At 41.6% G+C, this 24,805-nt stretch overlaps 1 protein-coding gene and 1 long non-coding RNA gene across 6 annotated transcripts in view; both read left to right on the top strand.

The window, feature by feature from the left end:
- Nucleotides 1-2,553, top strand: part of LOC106816885 — an 18,317-nt gene extending 15,764 nt beyond the window's left edge. The window contains exon 3 of the long non-coding RNA XR_001394952.1: nt 2,433-2,553. This is a non-coding gene — a long non-coding RNA (uncharacterized LOC106816885). The remainder of the gene's footprint in view (nt 1-2,432) is intronic.
- Nucleotides 1-24,805, top strand: part of LOC106816844 (transmembrane and coiled-coil domains protein 1-like) — a 99,020-nt gene that overhangs the window by 50,376 nt on the left and 23,839 nt on the right. Inside the window, exon 1 of one of the 5 annotated variants that reach the window (XM_014821507.1) lies at nt 14,664-14,835. The exons of 3 other annotated variants lie outside the window; for them this stretch is intronic. The gene's annotated coding sequence lies outside the window, so the exon portion shown is untranslated. Of the gene's footprint in view, nt 1-14,663; nt 14,836-21,638; nt 21,666-24,805 lie in introns of those variants that run through there. One more of the 5 variants, XM_014821521.1, reaches the window with a different exon arrangement.

Genomic DNA, 24,805 nt, shown 5'->3' on the forward strand with positions numbered 1-24,805 from the left:
ATATATGTGTGGTTACCGTTACATGCCGAAAAAAATAGGGTAGGTAGGTAGGGAAAACATTTTATTTTCTTGAAATATTTTATTTATGAACCATGTCCGAAGGATTGTGCGTTGTGCCTTTTGAAGCAGGAACTGTCCAATTCATATTTTATTTTATTTATTTTTTTATATATTTTTTTTGACTAAAGAAAATTGACAATAAAATGTTTAGGGTCGCTGGGAATAAATAGGGTCGGTCGGGAAACCGTAACCACACCTATATTTTGTTTTGGCCTCATGGTCATTCATAGCAGTGCCCAGGTTCTGGAGATGGATACCAGTGTCCCTGCCGTCCCTGCATGGCTTCACTGTAATCTTAGCAATAACGTGCGCTCTAACATCTGATGGGCGGGCTGCCCGTCGTGCTGCCGACTCCACATGTTTGCTTTCTTGGAACAGTGTTGGCGCTTTTAAGTGACCATAACTAAGCAGTCCACAGGGTCAAAACTCCTTACTATACATCCATCGTACATGTTTAGCTCACCTTGACATCGTCAAGCTGAGCTATTGCCATGGGTCGTCGTCCGTCCGTCCGTCCGTCCGTCCGTCCGTCCGTCCGTCAACATTTGGCTACGGTCAACGATAACTCAGGAACCGTTTGACCCACATGTTTGAAATTGGGTATAGTTGTTACTGCTATGCTCCCACATTAAACGTCCTATTTTGGAGCACGCCAGTCGACGTACTTTCGAGCCACGGCAATTTTTTGGCAAAAATGGGAATTGCCATTAGTCAATTCAGGTTCAACGGATTTTGCTCATTTTTGGTATGTGAATGAATAAGGGCTAGGGGTTCTGATATTTAAAAAAAATTATGCAAATTTGGTAGGGTTTGGCAATTATATAGCATATTATATAGACACCCAGATAACAAACAGTCTGTGGTGTCACACTTGTCTGGTTTGTTTTAGAATATTTCATTGACAATATCTTTAATGCAAAATTCCTGCTATGAACATATTATGATTTATACTATTATTATTATATTATTATTATTATTATGATATAATGATTTATGCTAAGAAACATCAAAGCGGGTATAGCGCCATTTACCGTCACAAATTGTGATTCATTTTGGTTTATAAATTATTTATAATTTATATATAATATTATTTATTATTTTCACATAAAAAATTACACATATAATTATCAAGAGTATATAATGGGAGTTATATATACTCTTCGTTTCTATAATGTACGTCGATGGTTGCTCAATTAAAACTGACTTCTTCTCACTCACTCATTTGTGTCCTTTTTTGTGGTGAGCTACAGTGTCATTGACACTTTCATTGTAGTAGCTATTTGCTGTAATGCTGACAGCCGGCCTGCAACTGTAAGTAACGTGTCTTTTCCAGACTTCTGAAAATGTCCGATTATACCTTATTAACCACTGAAAATGTTCGTGAAAGGTTTTAGGTTTTAGCACGACTTAATCAATGGCTTATTATTGATTTTGTTGCCTTTTCAGGTCACACGCGGTATTTGTGTGGTTCCTGATATATATTGTTTTCATTTTCCATATATGTATGGCCGTAGTTTTAGGTATGCATACACGTTTTAGCGCATATGCAAATCACTCTTGTTTAAATTTCCTAACTGTTCCATTTGATATACATGTAATAAATATTTTGCTTGTGTATTTTCATATCAGAAATGTCCATTAATATTATCGATCACTAATACAGTTTTAATGTTATGGGTATATGTTCCTTAAGCCGGACTTATGCCGGCCTCGCGATTGCCTTGCAACTGATTTTCTGCAATTTTCTGCAACTGGTTGCAATTAAGTCGCAGCGACGATCGCGTCGCAGAGAAAGTTCGACCTAAGCACCCCTGTGACTGCCAGCAACGGGTCTGCGACTGCTTGCGACTGGAAAATTATCAGTCGCAACGCGATCGCAGCGAGTCGCACATGTTCTACTATTGCGACCAGTCGCAGTGACGCGCGACTGGTTTCACCAGTCGCAAGCATTGTTTTCATGGTTACTACCTGACATAAGCTGCCTTGCGATCGCTGCAACGAGATTCGAATGCATAATGAAAAATGCATAAAAGCGAACAATGCGAATGAAACAATCAGTGCATACAGTCATATACACAACATGCACATAGCAACAAGTCATGAACTCATTTAGTTGCGCGATCAATAGCCGATCGTCGCTTCGACCTAAGCGCCTGCGACCTCACAGGCAGTCGCTGTCAGTCGCGTCACAGTGGACCTAAGCACTGCAGTCGCAGTTTAAGCCGGGCTTCTGTCGGGTTGCGATTGCTTGCGACGCGACGCGATGCACTCATCGCAGCGATCGCAAGGCAGCTTATGTCGGGTAGTAACCATGAAAACAATGCTTGCGACCGGTGGAACCAGTCGCGCGTCACTGCGACTGGTCGCAATAGTAGAACATGTTCGACTCGCTGCGATCGCGTTGCGACTGACAACCTTCCAGTCGCAAGCAGTCGCAGACTCGTCGCTGGCAGTCACAGGGGTGCTTAGGTCGAACTTTCTCTGTGACGCGATCGTCGCGTCGCAAGGCCGACATATGCTTGGCTTTACAGTTTATGTGTAAAAGCACCCATATTTGTGTCAGTATTATTTTAATAACATTTAGGGTGCCGATGTAAATGTATCTAGTTTATTAGCTCACCTTGACATCGTCAAGCTGAGCTATTGCCATGGGCCGTCGTCCGTCGCACGTTCGGCCGTCTGTCCGTCCGTCCGTCAACATTTGGCTACGGTCAACGATAACTCAGGAACCATTTGACCCACATGTTTGAAATTGGGTATAGTTGTTACTGCTATGCTCCCATATCAAACGTCCTATTTTGGAGCACGCCAGTCGACGTACTTTCGAGCCACGGCAATTTTTTGGCAAAAATGAGAATTGCCATTAGTCAGTTCAGGTTCAACGGATTTTGCTCATTTTTGGTATGTGAATGAATAAGGGCTAGGGGTTTTGATATTTAAGAACAAATTATGCAAATTAGGTAGGGTTTGGCAATTATATAGCATATAATATACAGTGCTCGAAATAAGAAAAAAAAAGGGCCGTGTGCCTGCGGGACAACCCGGCATCAAATCGGCGTTGTCCGCAACAAATTTCTGGTTGTTCCAAAAAATACTCCCCAAATCTCCTATTTCCAATCACATAATAATATGATCAGAAAACACCCAAAAACAGTGGCGTAGCCAGGATTTTTTAACAAGGGGGACCAAAAACAGCGAACTCGCGCAAAATAGTGGATGACTTAATATTTTACTGGCTCCTCCGCCCTCCTCTCCACACCCTACGGCTCCTCTACCTCTCAAGCTCTGCAAATCTTTGTTTGGGCGCATGCGAAAAGGCTACATTTTTGTTCATGTTCTCTGCTCCCAAGATAATGTAATGTTCAGTGGTTGGTCTAGAATTCCAAGGAGGGAGGGGTGAAAAACAGGCATAGGGGGGTATGGAGGTCCTCCCCAGAAAATTTTAGAAACTTGCTGCGTTTGCTGGTTCCAAATCGAGTTCACCTCTCATAAATCAGAAAACCTGACATAACCAGTGTGTGGAAATAGCAGCCTGGTCCATATTTTTATATTATTCACGATTTAATTCACGATTAAGATTTCTTTGATGAGCCTACAAAACACTCGGATTTGAAGTATTGAAACTGAACATTATTGTGCCAGCTAGCCTACACCATTGGTTGGATTGATTGTCAGTTCAGATTGCAAATATTTGAAAGCAAAAGGTTATACACCATAGATTAATTGCGGTACCCACGCCGTCTATAACATAGCCGAGTCGGTTTAGAGTTAGTGTTAGGTTAGGATAAGTGTTTTTGGTTGTCCACCCGGACAATGTCTCAGACTGGTTAGGTTGTCCGGCGCAAATTCTGCGTTGTCTCGGACAACCGGACAACGCTTATTTCGAGCACTGATATAGACGCAGATGACAAACAGTCTGTGGTGTCACACTCATCTGGTTCGTTTTACAAGATTTCATTGACAATATCTTTAATGCAAAATTCCTGCTATGAACATATTATGATTTATACTATTATTATTATATTATTATTATTATTATGAATATAATTATTTTATGCTATGAACATCAAAGCGGGCTATAAGCGCCATCTACCGTCACAAATTGTGATTCATTTTGGTTTATAAATTATTTATAATTTATATATAATATTATTTATTATTTTCACATAAAAAATTACACAACAATTGATAACTCTTGATAATTATCAAGAGTATATAATGGGATTTCTCCCATATATACTCTTCGTTTCTATAATGTACGTACATGGTTGCTCAATTAAAACTGACTTCTTCTCACTCACTCATTTGTGTCCTTTTTTGTGGTGAGCTACAGTGTCATTGACACTTTCATTATCTATTCTTCTGATATACTATAAGCTCATCTATATGTTTACTAGAACTAAATATTGGGTTTGGAGGTAAAATAATCAGGATCTGCAGTCTCTCTATCTATACACAATATCAGAGAAGATTCAAACACCTGGGTATTGCAGATGTCACTATCAACTACAAGAACACCATATACCTTACTTTGGTTTGTATTTACAATCTGGAGTCCAAGGCTCAATAACAGCAGAATAAATTAATCGCAACGTAGAAAATGGCACAGATATCCTTGTATTGGCCTATAAGTATAATCACACGTACTATGGTGGCCGAGGGCTGCCACTACAATTTTACCTTCAGAAGCGGGCTAAAGTCGTGCGCAGTATAAAACGACTTATCCCGTGCTAAAGTTATCCCGCTTCAGAAGCGGGCTAAAGTCGTGCGCAGTATAAAACGACTTATCCCGTGCTAAAGTTATCCCGCTTCAGAAGCGGTCTAAAGTCGTGCGCAGTATAAAAGGGGTATAGTAAAGTGAAATCAGTTTACGCGTTGGCCGAGGGCTATAGCTGCCACTAAAGTGAAATCAGTTTACGCGTTGGCCGAGGGCTGCCACTACCATGATTCATTGGGATCCAGGCTATCCCACAATGCTTGCTATTAGTAATACCTAGGGTCCCTATATACAAATTTGTATATAGGGACCCTAGTATAATACCGGTCGTGTATCCGTGTACATGAGCGTGTATATGTGTGTACCCTCGTGCACACGCGTGTACGTGCGTGTACGTGCGTGTACCCGCGTGTACACGCGTGTACGTGCGTGTATCTGCGTGTGCCCGCGTGCACGTGCGTGTAACCGCGTGTACACAGATACACGACCGGTATTACTCTGCTAATAGCAAGCATTGTGGGATAGCATGGATCGCAATGAATCATGGTAGTAGCAGCCCTCGGCCAACGCGTAAACTGATTTCACTTTAAGGCCGCCGCACACCAGCCGATTTTTACAAACGATGAAGCGATGAAGCGATGAAGCGATGTAGGTGTGCGCGTTCATTTGTAGACGATTTTATTTTTATCGAGTGATCGTTCCAAATCAAACATGTTTGATTTTGAACCGATGAGCCGATGAGCCGATGAGCCGATGAGCCGATTTTAAGGCCGCCGCACACCTACATCGCTTCATCGCTTCATCGCTTCATCGTTTGTAAAATCGTCTGGTGTGCGGCGGCCTTTACTAATGAGTTTATTTCGAGGTAAAATTGTAGTGGCAGCCCTCGGCCACCATACTCGTACTTATATGACTGGAGTACATCCATGCCTTCAACAGTTACAGTAAATGTAGGTAGTGGATAAGTTGTTTGCTGGCTGTTCGGACTTTGACCGCACACTAACGTGTATCGGTAGAGGTTGTTAGCCTGTTAATATAAGCGACGCTTTACTAATTAAACGTATGTTGATTTTTCTGACGATCATGCCACACGGTGAAGCACGTTGTTATGGATATATTTTACATTTATATATGCCCAATATTACCTAGATGAAGTGAAATTCTATTTTTAGTATTTTTAGCTCATCTGACGTAGTCAGGTGCAGCTTGTAGAATCGCATGATTGTCCGTCCGTCCGGCCGTCCGTGCGTGCGTGCGTCCGTCCGTCAACAGTTGGGCACAAATCTTAACCGCTCAATGTACGGTCACGATATTCGGGACGTGGGGGGGTAATCCGAAAACGAGTTGGGATGTCGAAGATGGGGGTCAAAGGTCACAGGTCAAGAGGTGTAAAAGAAGGGGGAACATTCCCTCCTTAACTTAAGGTATAGGGAGGAAATGCAGAATTGCGGCACAAATCTAAACGGCTTGACCTAGGCTCGTGATAGTCGGTGTATAGCATCATGGTAGGAAAAGCCATCACTGTGCCGAAATTGGAGGTCACAGGGCAAAGGTCAATGGGGCACAGGGCAGATTTTAGACATTTTCTGAGGACATGGTCTGACGGAGCAATTGGAAAACTTTTTTGTTTTAGCGGTGACCTACCATTTTTATGGCTTTATTGAAAGGACCATGAAATGTACTTTCCGCTGACATGCGAAGAGTAAATGTCGGATAACCTTTTGACCCTCAAGAGGAGGGTTAAACATGGATTTGTTTACTGTTAGAAAGAATTTGACTGCTGCATGGGTTTGCTAGTAGAATCTATACATGCCTGGATGTATGAGGCTACAATGTCACAGTGAAATTTCAAAAGCTAAATTTGGTTGAAGAAGGTTTATGCTCTTTAAATCGTATAATTTCTATGGCATTCTGTACTGTCAGTGTGTTACATGTAACTTATGCCACTGCCAGTGGCCACTGCCAGTGCATGTGGTGGTGATAGTACTGTGTAGTTTTTGCCTGCGTTAATTAGTTACAGGTGGCAGCTCTCTATTTCGGCCTGTAGGCTTGCGTATGTAAATGGATGTGTGCTTACCTATTCTGTCTTGCCAATAGTTGTTACTACTACGTACGATGGGAGCTTCCATCTTTAATCTGAAGACACTTAAACGTACGCGCCATCTCGTGGCAACTTTCATAACGATCCAAACGAACATTCCTTCGAGAAGGTACCTGATACCATCCCTGTGCCTTCCACTGTTTCGGCGCGTATGTGAACACATTTGGGACTAACAGGGTTTACTAGAATCCCACCACTTCACCACAGAGTCACCGCAGTAGACGTGAGATGAGCGCTGTTGCTCCGCGGCACTTGTTTGTGATTAGCTACTATATATTATCTGTAAAATTTATTTTTAGCATACGTAACAGGTGTGCATAATTTGACTGAATACAATTTCCGCTAATCACAGCACGTCCACCTACGTCAGACAGATTAAGTTCTACTCTACTCGTACTTTCCCTGGTAAGATCTACCAGGAACCTGGCTATATGCAGTAAGTAGTGAAACGTGCTAGTAGTACGTGCCAGTAGGGACACCCTTCCTTTAAATTATTGAAAACTGTAAACACTTCTACGTAATCCGTACGTCTACGTAATCCTGTGACATAGATATCACGTTTTGATAGGCGCCCACGCGTACGCAGCGCGCGTGTATACACACGACGCGCGCATATAATATATACACCCACGCTTGCACGCATTAACTCGTGTGATTGACATATCTGAAGGTATACGACCATACTCACTGTGATTTTTAGCTCGCCTTGACATCGTCAAGATGAGCTATGGTCATGAGGTGTCGTCCGTCGTACGTCCGTCCGTCCGTTCGTCAACATTTGGCTACAGTCAACGATAACTCAAGAACCGTTTGACCCACATGTTTCAAATTGCATATAGTTGTTACTCCTATTATATGGGATTATTCTATTATATTGTTATATGGGAGAGGTTTGAATGTCCTATTTTGGAGCACGCCAGTTGACCTACATTCGAGCCACGTCCACTTTTTGGCAAAAATGGAAATGGCCACAAGTCAGTTCAGGTTCAATCGGTTTTGCTCATTTCTGGTATGTGAATGAATGAGGACTGGTCCCAAAACATATCACACAGGTTTTGATATTTTTTTTAATTATGCAAATTAGGTAGATTTTGGCAATTTTACTATGCATTTCAGTGTCTGTCTACGGTCAACGATAACTCCAGAACCGTTTGACCCACATGTTTCAAATTGCACGCAGTTGTTACTCCTATGGGAGAGGTTTGAACGTCATATTTTGGAGCACACCAGTCGACCTACTTTCGAGCCACGCCCACTTTTTGGCAAAAATGGAAATGGCCATCTAAATTCATTCGATTTTGTTATATTTTGGTGGTTTTGTGTAAGCTATGCTAGCCTCAAAACAGTTGTTACTCCTATGGAAGAGATGACAACGTCCTATTACGTTTATTTCGTCTAACTGGTCAACAACTCTACAATCATACCTATATACGTGTAATATTGTGTTTTAGATTCTTCGTTACAGTAATTTGACTGGAATATTTTATTGTTTTTATTTGCGCGACATTCGAAAACCAAAATGGCGATCATTTAGGCTTAGCGCCATCTCTTGCCAAGATTTCAGACTTTCAGATCTGAAACATTTATTTCCGCATCAAAACTTATGAATATAATTATATCATTTATATCAAGAGTATATAATGGGAGATATGCTATATAATGGGAGTGCTCCCATATATACTCTTGCTTTATATATATCCCCCCTCTCTCTTCTATCACACCCAAGGTGGGCTACAGTGTCATTGACACTTTCATTAAGTGAATAGTAGCAGGGGTGAATATAATAATAGATTTTATTATAGATATCTATTATTATTCACTCCTGATAGCAGTATATAATATAAATTATTGTGTATTCTATGTGGTACGGAAAGACTCAAGTGCCATGCAGTCCAACTCGGTTATCAGGTTAGATAAATAGTTTTACAACATAACTCAGACCTGGCTTTGTTTACAGGCTATTTGGTGCTGTAATCGTAAATGGTGTACATATAATGTAAATTAGCAAAGAAGGGAAAAACTCTCGTTGAGTGGAATTCTTCTTGACAGTTATGTATGTGTGTGTATACAATCGAAAAATGTTGAAACAACCGTCGCAATCGGGCTTGGTTTACCGAGGAGTCTTTGTTTACCAAGGGCTGAGCTTTGAATGTGTATACTACATTAGGTCATGCCACCTGCACTTGCCTGTATGCGCTCTCACACTGACAATCGTGTAGTGGGCGCAGCGGTTACATACTGCGGAGGCAAATTCGCCTGTCTGTGCAATATACTTATCCAAGCTAAAGGCAATGGTGATTTGGCATCTGGTGGAATTTGTTTGTGCTTGTAATTTCTACCGAAGGAACCGCTCTCATCTTATTTTTGCGGCTGGTGATTTGCTTCCACCTGCGTTTCTGGGTGGCTAGCGCCGTAGTGCACATAATTCTCCTCGTGCGTAATAGAACGAGCTGCCGTCGATAGACATTCCCAGGTGGAGTTCATCCTGCTCATCACGTCAGAATGTGTGTATTTACTGTCCAGCTTTGTTGTCGTACGCGATTCTGTAATATGTGTGCGTGTGTAGCGTTGAAGTTACACCAAGGTTTGAATGAAATAATTTAGAGTAAAATAATCAATCACGTGCACTGTTGTCATTCGCGAGTGTTACGTATCTATAGGTGAACAGCTGGTTTATTTCCGAGTAGCCAGGATTTTCGTGGCAGTTAATGCGAAACGTAGAAACCGCGTTTTCTTTTGCACCATTTACATTGCTGTAGATAGATAGGATCAAGTTACGTTATATAAAAATGCAAGCCTCTTTGTGATATATTATTATAATATATCACAAAGAGGCTTGCAAAACTAAATCTGAAGGCTTCTAGAAATAGGGTTGCATCGCAATAACCGCTGATGAAATTATTACACATTTTGCCAGGTACTTTATACTCATACTATATGGTTTCATGTCTCCCCAGCCACCGCCGCCGCCGCTCGGTCCGCCGCAGAGAATTTCCCTTTTGCTCTATAACTCGGCCCCTAATTGACCTAGCGTGACCAAACTTGGTATACTTACCCATCTTGGGGAAAAGGTGTGTCGCGTACCGAAACCAGGTCACTGCAACCTTTATTTGACCTTGACCTTGACCTTGACCTTCATCATATTTCCCTCCCGCTCTATAACTCGGCCCCTAATTGGCCTAGCGCGACCAAACTTCGTATACTTACACATCTTGGGGAGAACACGGGGGATACATGTAGTTGGCAACAACTGCCCTTTCTAGTTTTATTAACCCAATAACCATGTAATATAATAATATATATAATATTATTAATATTTATGTTATTAACTGTTGATGTTTGTGGGGATGTTATATGTATGCTCGTAAACACTTGTTTAAATGTATGTCTTCGAACTAGATATGCCGATGGACATGCCGATGGTGGAAAGTTAAGGTCGAGGAAGCAATAGGAATAGCAATGGGATATTTTTTCTTTGTGACGTGTACGAACACTGGATACTCTGGTACACGATAGATTTCTTTCTACTGACTCAAAACCTGTTGGTCGATGACGCTGCTTGTGCTCACCTCAGGTCACGGGAAAATATAGGTGAAATGGAAGGAAGGCTGATGAGATGGAGAGGATGGGGAGTGAGAAGGAGATGGGGAATGGAGAGGAGGGAAGGTATAGGTGGTTAAGTTTAATGGATAAGGAGGAGACGGAATGTAGAGTCGTGTGATTAGGAAGAGAGCAAGTATGAGGATTAATATGAGCAGGAGAGGGATGGGCAGCTGGGGGAATGCAGGTGGGGAAGACAGAACGAGGAACGTATAAGAAGGGGATCGAGAAGGAGGAGGAGGAGGCGGAGGAGGAGAAAATAAAAAGTAAAGCAGGGGAAGAGGAGGATAGAAAGTGGTATCACAGGCAGGCAAGGCAGATGAAAAAGTTGTATTCTAAGTTGGAAGTATTGGAGTACATGGCAGGCATTTTGTTAGGCATGTTACAAACAGCCATTAAAACTTAATAACCTGTCAAATGTGACTTCAAAGCGCTTATAATTCGACCACACCATGTGATAGAAAAACGAACATGGTTGTCGTTTGAACATTAGACACGTCCGCGCATGTGTTTCTTGTCTAACTCGATCCTTTATTACCATTTATTCACCATAGCTGATGACAGCCATTTTATTCTTGCGCGGTGATTGCAGCCTTGCACACAACCAAGTGGTGAAAACTGGAAGCATTTCCAGCCGGTTTCATTCAGAGTTGTGTTGTTTCTATTTACGTCGCTGCGATACGCTACTCATGAGTCCTCCTCACTACTCACGAGTCCTACGCTGTGTCCTCCTCATCATGAGTTCGCTGCTTGTCCCGTCCTAGTGAACATGCTTCATGTTGGGGGCACGGCCGTATTGGTGTTGTCTTCATCCGTACCACAGGGCGATCGATCACCATGGAAGGGGTTTTATTTGATTATTGGCGTTTTCTGTTGATGGAGGTATTGTTTCTGTTTTGTTTTTGTTTAATCTATGGTCCATTTGCCAGAGCAGAAAATCATATTCGACCGTTGGTGTTTCTGTTCGTGTTGGTTCATTTTTAGCTCACCTTGACATCGTCAAGCTGAGCTATTGCCATGGGTTGTCGTCCGTCGTACGTCTGTCCTTCCGTCAACATTTGGCTATGGTCAATGATAACTCAGGAATCGTTTGACCCACATGTTTGAAATTGGGTAGAGTTGTTACTGCTATGCTCCCATATTGAACTTCCTATTTTGGAGCACGCCAGTCGACGTACTTTTGAGCCACGGCAATTTTTTGGCAAAAATGGGAATTGCCAATAGTCAGTTCAGGTTCAACGGATTTTGCTCATTTTTGGTGTGTGAATGAATAAGGGGTAGGGGTTTTGATATTTAAAAAAAATTATGCAAATTAGGTAGGTTTTGGCAATTATATAGCATATTATATAGACACGCAGATAACAGTCTGTGGTGTCACACTCGTCTGGTTCGTTTTACAAGATTTCATTGACAATATCTTTAATGAAAAATTGGTTTTTTCCTCTCCACCCTGCCGATAAAACGTCTATATTAGAGTAAATTTTTACAAAACATGTCGGAACGCAGCATAACCTATTTATTTCGAAAGCCATCGCTAAGAAACATCAAAGCGGGTATAGCGCCATCTACCGTCACAAATTGTGATTTATTTTGGTTTATAAATTATTGCGATATACAGATGGCAACCGTGTGCTAGCTACCGCCTAGAAAAACTCATACGAACTAAACACTTCCATACAACCAATTAACCTTTGACAAAAGTTGTGTTATGGGCAGGGAAACATTATTGTCACGTGGTATATAGCAGCTACGTGGAATAAGCGTATCCTCTCAATCTTACACGTTACACATCGGGACCTCCGCTTTTAGGCAGTGCCTAAATCTGAATATTATAAAAACGTTAAATGGCGATCATTTAGGTGTAACGCCATCACTCGCCCACTTCTCAGACTTTCACATCTCAAACATTTATTTTCACATAAAAAATTACACATATAATTATCAAGAGTATATAATGGGAGTTCTCCCATATATATACTCTTCGTTTCTATAATGTACGTCGATGGTTGCTCAATTAAAACTGACTTCTTCTCACTCACTCATTTGTGTCCTTTTTTTGTGGTGATATATATATCGAGCTATGTACAGTGTCATTGACACTTTCATTAGATTGTGTTGTTGTCATTTACAAACGCACTGCACATTTGGCTTTTACATCATGCTGTTTTAATTACCAAAGTACTTCGAATGTTCTATAGCATCTTAAAGAGTATTGTTTTATATTTGTGTTAATACAGTTTATCCATACAGTTTTGTTCCCGTATGTTGGTTTGAAAGGTATTGCATTACTCTTCGTTTTGAAGCTATATTATTCGCAAAGGGAATCTGTTTTCAGAACCATTCTGTTGACTTCAGAGGAAACTGTATGTTTTATGTAGGGAATAAGTCAATCAGCTACCACTCCGTATCTTTGCACGATTTGTTGGTTTTATGGATTCTTAACTATGCACATGCAGTTACCTCTACGACCTCGCTGCTTGGTGAATGAATATGCCTCACGACTGCCAGCTCATTTAGCATGCACGTTAATATCGTCTCGGGCAGTTGGAGGTGTCTCCTTACACAGAATGATCATTTTTAGAAATTTCCTATTAATGCCATTGAGCAGAAGATAATTAAATATGGCGATTGAATTGTGTGCATTTAATCTTTATGGGTGTTATATTTCTCAACACTAATTTGTGTCCACGGTTGAACACCAGATAAATCAGGTCATAGAAAATTCATTATATACACGTCACTTCATTTATATCCCATGCTAAATTTTTCGATCATAATTATAATTACTGGTATGGTATGAGATTGCTTTGCCATATCCGAAGCATTATTGTGTTCATATTAAAAAAGTTTTTTGCCATCTCTTCAGAATTATATTGTCATGCACCAAGCTGTGATACTGCTGCCGTGGTTCAATGATCAACTAATGTCACTTCACATTCTTGTTGCGTTATATGCATTTTCGTTTTTATTGGCCTATTCTCAAATGAAAAGAAATGCTGGTTTCAATGTAATGTCACTCCAAGCGTAGACACCGTTGTGTGAATCAGTGTCATGGTTTTATGCAGTAGACGGAACAGAAAGTAACATTTATACACGGATTTATGTAGATTTTTTTCTTGTTATTGTGTTAATTTGTCGATAACAGTCAAATGTTGGCAATTGGGGGCAAAAAGGGTTGGGCGCATTTCATACGGACACATAGGAAGGTCTAAATATTAATAAAATGCCGGTGAACTTTACCTATGAAACAATCGCACCTATTGTCATGACGGCGCGGGGTTATGCTTCTATCTCCAGCAGCAGCAGCAGCGTCCGTGGGAGCAGCAGTGATACGTATTGGGATATACTGAGGAATGCCGCCGATACTCGAGTAATGGATCCATATACTGTATACTTGGTGCGAGCATTGCACTGTACTTGTATAAAGAGTTGGTGCAAATATTTGTGTTTTTTTCTGGCCATCTTCTCCGTGGAAAGATGAGGTGGATGGTGGTGGCGTGAAGCCCAGCCTGCTGATATTACCTCCGCGGAGACGCGGGCTGATGACCCCGCTGGCACGAGGCTGCCCGTTTGTATGTGTCTGTCTGTCTGACTGCCTCTCTGTCTGTGTGTCTGTCTGTCTGTCTGCCTGCCTGCCGGCCTGCCGGCCTGCCTGCCAGCCTGTCTGCCTGCCTGCCTGCTGGCCTGCCTGCCTGTCTGCCTGCCTGCCTGCCTGCCTGCCTGCCTGTCTGCATGTCTGTCTGTCTGCCTGCCGCCTCTCCAGTCTCCACATAACTGGCTCTTCACCCGTAGGTCTGTCTGTCTGTTTCTCTGTCTGTGCGTGCGTGCGTGCGTGCGTGCGTGCGTGCGTGCGTGCGTGTGTCTGTCTGTCTTTCAGCCTATCTAAAAATCTGTCTGCCTACCCTGCTTATCAGTGCCTGCATGCCTGCATGCCTGCATGCATGCCTTCCTGTCTGTCTGTCTGTATGTCTGTCTGTCTGTCTTCCTGCTTACATGCCTGCGTGCATGCTTGCCTGCTTCCATAACGTCCCCAGAACGTGAACTCTGCGCTGAGCAGCGGCGATACATGCAGTGGGTGACGGCGCCTGAGTCATCATACTGCGTGCCAGCCAGCCGGTGACACATGTTTCTGTGCTGTTGTGTTCGTAACGTGGGTGTGAGTAGGTTGCTGTTCTATGTTTGCCAACGCATAGTACGGGCATCGTACGGTGAAAGTCAAACTGGCGATACTACTTCGTCCGAGGAAGGCGCAACCCCCGCAAGTTGTGTCGGATGCAGTAATTTCGAGTTACTAGCGGATTTTTCCCCTGCGACGTCTTCATGGATTTATCGAAGATGACTGTGACAAGTGTATACAGTGAGTGTTTGCAGTGCTCCTTCTCAACAATGGCCTAATGCAGTTCGTGCACGTTCGATTTTCCCGCAGCGTACCGTTTGGCGAGCAGAAGCAGTGAGAAGGAATGTGATCTGAGACCGTGTCGCACCGTGTACTGCTGTACCGATGGCGTGAATCTGCAGGCATTACTGAAAATCGTGGGGGTCGTTACACGTGTAGGGGGTTTTGCTCGCATCCCTGCATTGTTCATTCGGGATTCTGCGCACAGATGACGGTTGCGCGTGTTGTAGGCGCGAGCCTTTTCCTCGATTAATTTTTTAGACGTTTATCGCCAAATGTCATCACTGCATCAGGTTTGCAGTGCAATTAATTAACCAGTAGTCATCCTACAGCTATCACCTGCATTCGTGAGGAGAAAATGGGGTGGCAATTAGTATAATTACATGGTGTTGTTAGATAGTTGTCATTTTACAATCACTTGGCTTGGTGTATGAGAGAATAATCAGAAGGCAAGCTAATAATTGAATGCTTAGGAATATTTGGTTTTTGGATGAAATATATATATATGTATATGTATAGCGATACAAAACATTCCATGAGCTAGCGAGAATCAGAGAGAGGATTGGGAGAAAGAAAGAAGAGAGATATGGGGAGAGGCAGAGAGAGAGACAGAGAGATAGATAGATAGATAGAGGGAGGGAGATAGATAGATAGAGAGAGAGAGAGAGAGAGAGAGCGTGAAAGAATGCGAGAAAGGGGGACGTATGCGCACGCTCACTCATGCACGTTGTGGGAGTAGTTGGGTCTGCAAGATGATTCCGTATCCAGTAGTGCCACAGGAGAAAAGGGAACGTGTGGCATTTGGAGGGTGTATATCACACTATAGGCAGAACATCTCACATACCCTGCAGGGTCTATCAGCAGACACATGTGATAGTTTGTATTCAGGTGAAGTACACAGGTGAGGTACTCAGGTGAAGATTTCAGGTAGAGTTGCACAGCTGACGTGGGATTATAGCTGGTCGAAGAGAAAATCAATCCTACGTATTGTAGGTGAGCATACAACCCACTCAGCTCTTCAAACATTGCATGCGTACACGCACGGTGGGTCTTTCTGCTGGTGTAAAATGGGATTGGCTGCTGATGGGAACATGCAGCCACACAGAACGTATTGCGAACATGTGATATTTGGGCATGGTAACTGTATGACTACTCACATGTCGGTTAGTTATGCATGGTATCATTGCTATGTAATGCACCTGAAGCCCATGCAGCGAGTAGTCTTCATTATCTCGTTACAATATTTATCTAACTTTATGGTGCATTTACCGTGGCTCTTCTATCTGATACTGCATGTACGCTAGAAGCATCATCACTATCGTGCGTGTAGGTTGCAGGAAGCAGCGGTTCGTATACGCTTCTCTACATTGCAGCTTCAGCTTCAGAGCTGTCTGCTCAGTGCTGATCAGCAATTAATCGTGGCAAGAAATTTCGTTCTTGACGGCATTGCTATGGTACACCACTGCAGAAACGATCAAGTCACAGAAAGAGTAGGTGGCATCACTACAGGTGTAGTTCACTGTAGGTATTGGTCAGCGCGGATATTGGTCAGTGCTGCAAATGTGGCATCACTGCAGGTCTATGTGTTGCAGTTATTAGTACAAGTGAGTTATCGAAATTTACTTTGGTAATTGCGTGAAAACACTAATATATATAATTGCATTTTAATTTTATAATATAATACAATGTAACTGTAAGTATTCTTGTTTGCAAAGGAGCAGTTCTAGCTGCTCATGAACTGCTGCGTGACTGTATGGTTTGAGATATAAAGCATGAAAAGTGAATTTTTTATACATAAAATGGACATTAGGCCTCTCCCTTAAGACATTAGGCCTCTCCATTAGGCCTCTCCCCTAGGCCTAGCGCACACACTCGATCAAAACGGGAAATTTTGTTTTCCAGCGTTTCGCGTTCTGCTCGGCGAGCAAGCGCACACACGCCACCCGCCATAGCACACAGCTGAGCAAAACATACAGAAACACTGCGTACAGCGCCGCTATCACATGACATCAAAAATAGCCATCCAATGGACATCCAATTTTGTGTGTCATGTGATATTTTTAAGGATATTGATTGGAGACCGTCTGTGGCGTTTCTCTGTGTAGCAGAACGATTGACGCACACACCCGAGCAAAACGTACGCTCAGGCGAAAACACGTTCCGCGAATCATACATTGCTTGTTCAGCGAAACACGTTCAGCTGAGCAATGTTTTTTGTTTCGGGAATCCGCACACAGCCACGAACATGGAGCGAAACACGTTTTGCTCCACCACGTTCAGGGTGTTTTGCTCGGGTGTGTGCGCTAGGCTTTATTACTGCATGTTTCCCCCTCCCCCATCTCTCACCCTCCCCCCTCTCTCTCTCGCCTAGACACTGATACATTTTAATGCTGTAAAATTCTATAAGAAGTACATGAATAGAGAATTTTTTATATTCATGTACTCCTGAGTTTATTGGATGCTGAAGACCAAGAAGAGCTCTCATCTGTTTTCAATTTCCTTGGGTTTAATATGTGGAACATATTTGCTGTCTAGAAATATTCACTCGCTGTGCCACGCAGCCAGCCACTCTCCCTCGCTGAAAATCAGGGCATGTCTCTAGATCTATGTAAGTAATACATGCTAGTGACTGTAATTTGTTTATGATCGATCACGCAATTTTTGGCTCACGTGACAGGGATCAACGTTCGTTTTTTTACTTGCAGGTCAAGTGTACGGGCATATTTACTCGCCCTAAGTGGATGCGACTAGAAACCCCCTAAAAACGCCATTTTAAGGTTTAATAAACAGAAGGCTCATGAACGTTTTTATTATGTAATATTATATGTAAATTACATGCTTGTACATATTCACTCGGGCGGGATTATGTTAAAATTCGATTGCAATCAATCAACCGGAGGTAGTAGATATTACCTAACATCAAGATTAGATAATAATGGTGCTATTATCTATACTTTTGCTAACAGGGGCGCAAATCCAGGGGGGACAGGGGGAACCTTTTTATTGTGTGATAGTGCGTCAACGATTGGCTTCTTTCCCTTTTTTCCCCTTTTTTTTGCCAGCTTTCATTTCATTCAAGTGCATTTGAGAGCATAATAATGATCATGCACAACTTGAGAAAAATGTGTCTTGATAAATTTAGTACCGTTTCTTTTTTAACACGTTTGATTTTCTTATATTAAATAATTCTTATGCAGAAATCATCAGGAGAAAGTATGTTTATGAAAGTTTAGGAGATATCACTCACATTATAGACACTGATTCAAGGATTAAGTTGGGAACACGAGCTATATTCACGCAAAGAGGACACTGAGTAACTGAGCATCAGTGTTAATAATGTAATTTTCATTGCAAATTGATGATATATATACAGGCATATATGATATGACTGGACCAACAATAATAACGAACCAATTTTTGTGATCAGCCTCAACACCAAATGATTGGTTTTCTGCTTTTTGTTTTCTTGATTTTATTTTTATGACTGCATGTGGACACCTATTTCGTAATCTTATCACAAACCAAATGCGTGTCACTGTGTGTGTGTGTGTGTGTGTGTGTGTGTGTGTGTGTGTGTGTGTGCGTGCGTGCGTGCGTGCGTGCGTGCGTGCGTGCGTGCGTGCGTGCGTGCGTGCGTGCGTGCGTGCGTGCGTGTGTGTGCAGGGGCGTGTACAGGGGACCCCCTGGACCCCCCCCCCTGCTCGCGCAGAAAACGCATCTGAGGGGGTCTAATTTCAAAAAATGTATGGGGGAGGGCCCCCCAGACCTCCCCCCCCCTCGCGTGCTCGCTACTGGTGTCCCTCCCCACATTTCAAAATGGATTTGTGCGCCTGCTTGCTAATATATAGCAAGTGAGCGTCATTTCACTTGCCCCGGGTGATTGTAGTAGAATACTACGAGCAGCCTTCTGGTCATCCCCTAGTAATGATAGTGGTATAAACATCAACGTGATTTTAGTTTATAGGCGCGTGAGTCCACCCAAAAAGGTCCATCCAAAATGAAGTCGAGATATCATCTAGTCCAAAATGAAGTAGGCTTAAAAGTTGGCTTGTGGAAGTTGCAGGCTGTGGTGCAGTGTTGGTGGAAAATAAGGCTCTCTTGTTCGCTTCGGTCGTGTAACACTAACAAGTAACAGAGCTCTAGTGCCCGTGGTCGCCTAACTGGCATTTCATCAACATTCTCAGCATATTTGATAACAATTTTAATGAATACATCATCGACTAATGATGTCATGAGCACGCAGCTGTACATGTGCAGCGAATGCCTTCTCACAGCTAATGTTTTAGAAAAATGCTGGGATAAACATGGCATATACTAATTAGATGAGCTTACTGATGAAATGTCGGACACGATTTGCACAGTCTGAATGTGTCGCCATTGATCTTACATGGAATATATCGGCATATATCAAAATTTGTTCTCCCAAGTTGTCATGTCTTATTGTGATAATCTGATAGATCTATATGCAATTTATTGGAAGTCAGTGTAATATGACAGTATTAGATCATGGTAGCCTTGAGAAAGTCACTTCTTTTGTCATTAGCAGTCTTCAACATTCTTTCTTCTAACAATAACTTGTATCTGCAGCGTTTTCATGCCTCCTCTTCGGGAATTTATATTAGCAGTTTGTATGTTTTGGTCGTGCTTTGACATCCAACGTATAAGTGCGTTTTAAATTCAGAGAACATTGTATTTGTTGAGAAACTATGTTACTAACTTACTAGTAACTGCTTTTTGGCACACTTTTTTGTTAGTTTGTTGTGGAGCTTGTTATGGCCCAGTTTATTTAACTACCAGGTAGGTGTGATCGATTAATCGATGTATCGATGTATTGCAATCAAACCTTGACGATACACGTATATTTATGTTTGACCATTCACGATACACGTGTCGATACTCTGATAATTAAAATCCATATTATTTACTAGCGTATTTTCATCCAAACAAAAGAAACAACACAATTCGCAATTCCATGGCAGTTGTTTTCTCAGCGCTCGACGTTACTGATTTTTAAGCATTCGCATGATTGGTAGAGTCCCGGTTAAGTGGATAATGTGCAGGGTAGTTGCTCTTGAAGGTATCGTGATGCGTATCGTATCGGTAAGGCTGTATCGTGTATTACGGATCATATCGTGAGCTACCCGTATCCTCCTCGCACCCTTAATACCAGGCACCTAATACCAGGCACCTAATACCAGGCACGTAACTGCCAGCTACATGGAAGTAACATAACGGTGTGAACTCGGGAGTATAGCATCTTAGATTTTATCAGGAGTTAATAAAGACAAATTTGTCTTTATTAACTCCTGATTTTATCTTATCGGTACACGGTGTTGGCCGTGTGAGTTGCAGCCCACAATTGAAAGTGCTTTACTATATAATCACATGTAGTGGGTCTCTGCCGAAATGTAATTATCAGTCGTATTGGGAATTCTGGAATGGCATATATGGACGTTATACTACTGGCTAGACTCGTATAAGCAGAGAACACCGTAAACTTTCATACAACTGGCGCAAGAAATTGCTGGAAAGTAACCTTATGCGTAGCATGATGTACATGTGTCGCAGAATGCATGTTTTAGGTAGTGAAATCTGTTTTTACACTTAAAAATGTTTGTCAGATTTAGAAATTCAAAGCAATCGATCAAATTAACTTAATTACGTTACTAATTTTGCTGAACGTGATTTTTCAGTTTTACTCTATGTCATTAATAATATCGTCACTATCTTCTCTGTACAATAACAGATTGGATATTCGATGTTTGTGCATATCGATACAGCTTCTGCTATCAAACACACATTTTACTATAGGGATTTGCAAACCCAGACATTAATTACGTGAATGGTAGCGTTGTTGTACGTGATTTTAGTCATATTTCTTGCCTTCATGGTGAGATGTCTGAGGCCACGGTGCACGATGTAATGTACAATTGCGCAGCGTTGTTGGCGACAGTGGATTAGGGTAACACGTAATAATAATTATCTATATGAATTTTCACCTAGTTTGCGGGCCATCACTATATAGGTCTTCACCATCACGTTAGTTACGGTCGGCAACTATGAGTAGCAGCACTGTATGTTCGGTGACTGCGCCCTTGCTAGCCTTGTGCATATCACAATAAATTTTCCTTTTAATTTCATTAGGTATATAACGTTATTCTTCTCTCGTGTTTTTCCAACCTGATCGCTTGTCAATCGTAAAGGCTGGCGTGTGTGGCAATTAGAATGTCGAACTATCAAAACCAAACGCCTCTTACTAACTACGGTCGTAATCTCTTGGTTCCAGTCTAAACATGGATTCAGGGTATCTGCTGTATTCGCGTTCAATAGAGTTTAATTCTCCTTTACAACGTATTATAGCAGTAGTTGCACGCTCCCTTTGATGCTGCAACGCTGGAACGCTGCCAGTATTGAGTGCTAAGCGTGGAGGTTTGTTGGCGCGTACGTAGAAGCTCGCAAGGAAGCTCGCAAGTGCGGTTCTAAAGTTCTACTGCTGCGCTACTCGCATACACAGCACACGGACATGGCCACGTACACGGTCTAACTCACGCTGTGATAGTAGGCTTTGTGAATGAGCAGTGAAATGGTTGTCTGTTAGTTGTGCTGTACTCGTGTCTCTCCACGTGTAGATAATTGAGTGGCAGCTAGTGCTGGTTACGTAAAATACTTGAGATGAAATATATCGGGTGATGGTGAAACATAAATGGAGAAATTCCAAAGTATGATGTACGTGAGGCACAAGTGGGAGGGGGCATTTAAAATGAAAGTAGCAATTTGAGGTACACGCATACGTAAGTGTTGAAACGTTGTGATAAATAACATATTGGCAATGTTGCTATAACTTGCATTTGTTAGTAGCATTTTCACAACAAATACATTTGATTGTGCACTAGTACAAACGTATTATTTAAATTTAATTCCTCAGTAACTAATTTCATCAACAAATAAAGTGAACTGGGTAATTGATAATGCTATGCTAAAACTGTGCGTGTTTCCTAACCAACCCTTAGAATTTGCCACTCTTTATGTCTGTGGTTTTTATATACTTTCTCCCCCCAAAAAATGGAAAAATGTACCCCACCATCAAAACCCCAGGTGTTTCAATACACCGCTTTAATACCGCCTCTTTGTTTTTTTCTCTCAGAGTACACGCTTTACTTACCCGGTACTATCTTGTCTGCCTAGCTATCCTAACGTTTATTTCATTGAAGCTAGGTGGGAAAACACATATTTGAAATATGAAAATCTTTGTGTGACCATGTGTATGGAAACGTAAATTATCCGTATAATAAACAACCTATATATATGTATATCATCTTGATATCATATATGTATGTGTCTGTGCGTGCGTGCGTGCGTACATGTGCGCGCGTGTATGTGTGCGTGCGTGCGTGTGTGTTTCCATGCGTGCGCGCGCGTACCCGCACCATGCACGCATATATATACATATCAAGAGTAGATAATAGAGTCTCTATTATCTACTCTTGATACATATACATATACTGCATGGTCTAGAGTCTCTAGACGCTTATTGATTGACAAATATTGGCTTTAGCCTGTATAAGTTCCGTAACTGCATGGTGTTCATATATATATATATATCTTCTGCGGTGGTCGTGGGCTGATGAGTACTAACTAATACACTTGATTGCATTTATGCTAGCTTATACAGATTGCGTTTGGGTTGGTCCCCGATGTGTGGGAGGACTTGATAGCTAGCTGGTAGCGTTATCGATTGCTAGCTATGTTTGCTTTAACTGCATCGCAGAGGAGACAGTGTGAGCGCAGACTCAGCAGACATAAATGACAGCCATGCCCCAAGAGCCATGTACGGCGGACATGTATTCTATCATGAGAGCATTTTACGACCTTTTGTGTCACTGTGAAGATTATGTACTTACTAGTGACTAGTCACTACACAAAAATGTGCAACTCTCAGACTGCTATAATTTGCCCTATTCTATGCCCTGTTTCTATTTGCTGAAACTCGCCTTCACAGTCCACGTGGTTGGTGAGTATTTCAACCCCTGATTTGGAGTGATCAAACATATAAAAAAAACTCATGTAATAAAGTAATTAAAAATTGAAGAAACGGGCAAAATCAATACCCCAGGAAATGAGCATATAAACACTCGTCGAGTAATGCTCCACATATTTGTAATATATTTTTTAAATTATAGGTATTGCTTAGCAGCATACATTTATTTTGTTTCAATAAGTGCAGGCTAATAATAAAATTATGGTAATGAAATAGGGAACGCCTCGTTTTCACGTTCTTAACTTTACTGCTGATTGCATTTTTGCACAACTCGATGTAATCAGATTAGTGAAATCCTCAGTAACCAAGAGATATAGGAGACTTGAGTTGAGAGTGTATGAATCTATGATTCTACTGAATAATTGTACTCTTATTGTAAGTTGTGTCAGCATTGCAGTCATTATAGATCTGATTTCATAATTTAGAGCTGTTAGCCTGCTCAATACTGCGGGCAAATTTTTCTTGTGATGATGATGATTATTTTATTAATTATACATGATCTCACGCAATGGTAGCATTTAAGAAGCCACGAGAGAACCTCGTAGCAAGATGAAAGCCTGGCTCAAGTAGTAGGAGTGTTTCCCCTTGGGTGATGGCTTTCATTAATCTAGCTGCAGGTCATCCATCAGTTTAATAACTGTTGAAACACATGGTATCAGATCTCTGCATGTTGTGCGCACGGTGTTTCTTGCCAACCAGCTTGAAGCAGGTAGAATCATGAATAATAACTATCAAGCCAGGCGTACATGCTTAGTTGTGGGTAGGTGACTGGATGTAGCTTTTATCAGTACGGGGATCATCTGCATCCTCGTGTTAGCTAGGTAGTTCTTAAAAGAGATGCAAGTTAAAGGGATCGTTTACTCTAGGTTGTAGGGTTATTTTCAGTTAATTTAGGTTAAAATTACGCTACATAAAAAGTCATGGTTCAATCACTATTAGAAATATTATTAAAAAATGTTTTAAAACTAACGACTACAGTTTGATTACAACGACAGTGGCGCCACTCAAAGCGCACAATCTAATAAGTTGCGCAAAACGACTTTTCAGCCAAGGGCTACAGAGCGAGGGTTTTTTCTTATTTATTAATTTAAAAGCAAAAGGATAGTAATATCTTATAAACGACATATAGTTTCAGTTATATTATGGATAAATTTGTCCTAAAATGAACATCGTTCGGTTAAATAGCATTTAGGTATAAATATAATTGCATCTTTGTGATTAGCCCTCGGTCTGTAACGTGCAAAATAAATTGGCAAATGCGCAACTTTTTCAGGGTGGCAGCACGGTCGCGGGTACGTGTCAATGGCGCCGTTCAAATTTCGTAGCGTTGATGTATAATTAATTATAATGTTCAATTAAATTAGGTATCTGGTAACAAATACGTGTGGGTATAGACGATACAGTTGTATGCAGTAAAATCCTAGAGTCTAGTATCCCTTTAACGGTTAACTAGACCATGGTTCTGCATTCTAAGTATGTGAGTTTTCTTGATTATTTTGCAGCAAACTTAAATGTTTCTTGATGTTTCCCCTAACAACCAGCATACATAATGTGGATATCGTAGCCAAGAAGGCAACAAACTGGTAGTTGACTGGTTCCAACATTTACTAGCTCCAACTCGCCTTCTGGACATGTTCATTTACCCACAGATCTGCGAAAACCTCAGATAGCCAGTTGCACGACATAAGTAAAGAGGCATTGCCATTGGTCAAAGGCATGGATATTCACTAGATGTCCAGCATACTCAAGGAACAATGTACAACAGAAATGCACCGAATAGAATGTTATTGTATTTACGTTTAGAATGTGTGCATCCTCATGTGTAAAACAGGGCTTTTGTGCTGTAGTGTTACTATTGTTTTGAGTAGCTATAAACTAACGAAACAAGCCTAG

The sequence above is a fragment of the Priapulus caudatus genome, unplaced genomic scaffold (assembly GCF_000485595.1).
Source record: "Priapulus caudatus unplaced genomic scaffold, Priapulus_caudatus-5.0.1 Scaffold33, whole genome shotgun sequence".
Classification (NCBI taxonomy): Eukaryota; Metazoa; Priapulida; class Priapulimorpha; order Priapulimorphida; family Priapulidae; genus Priapulus; species Priapulus caudatus.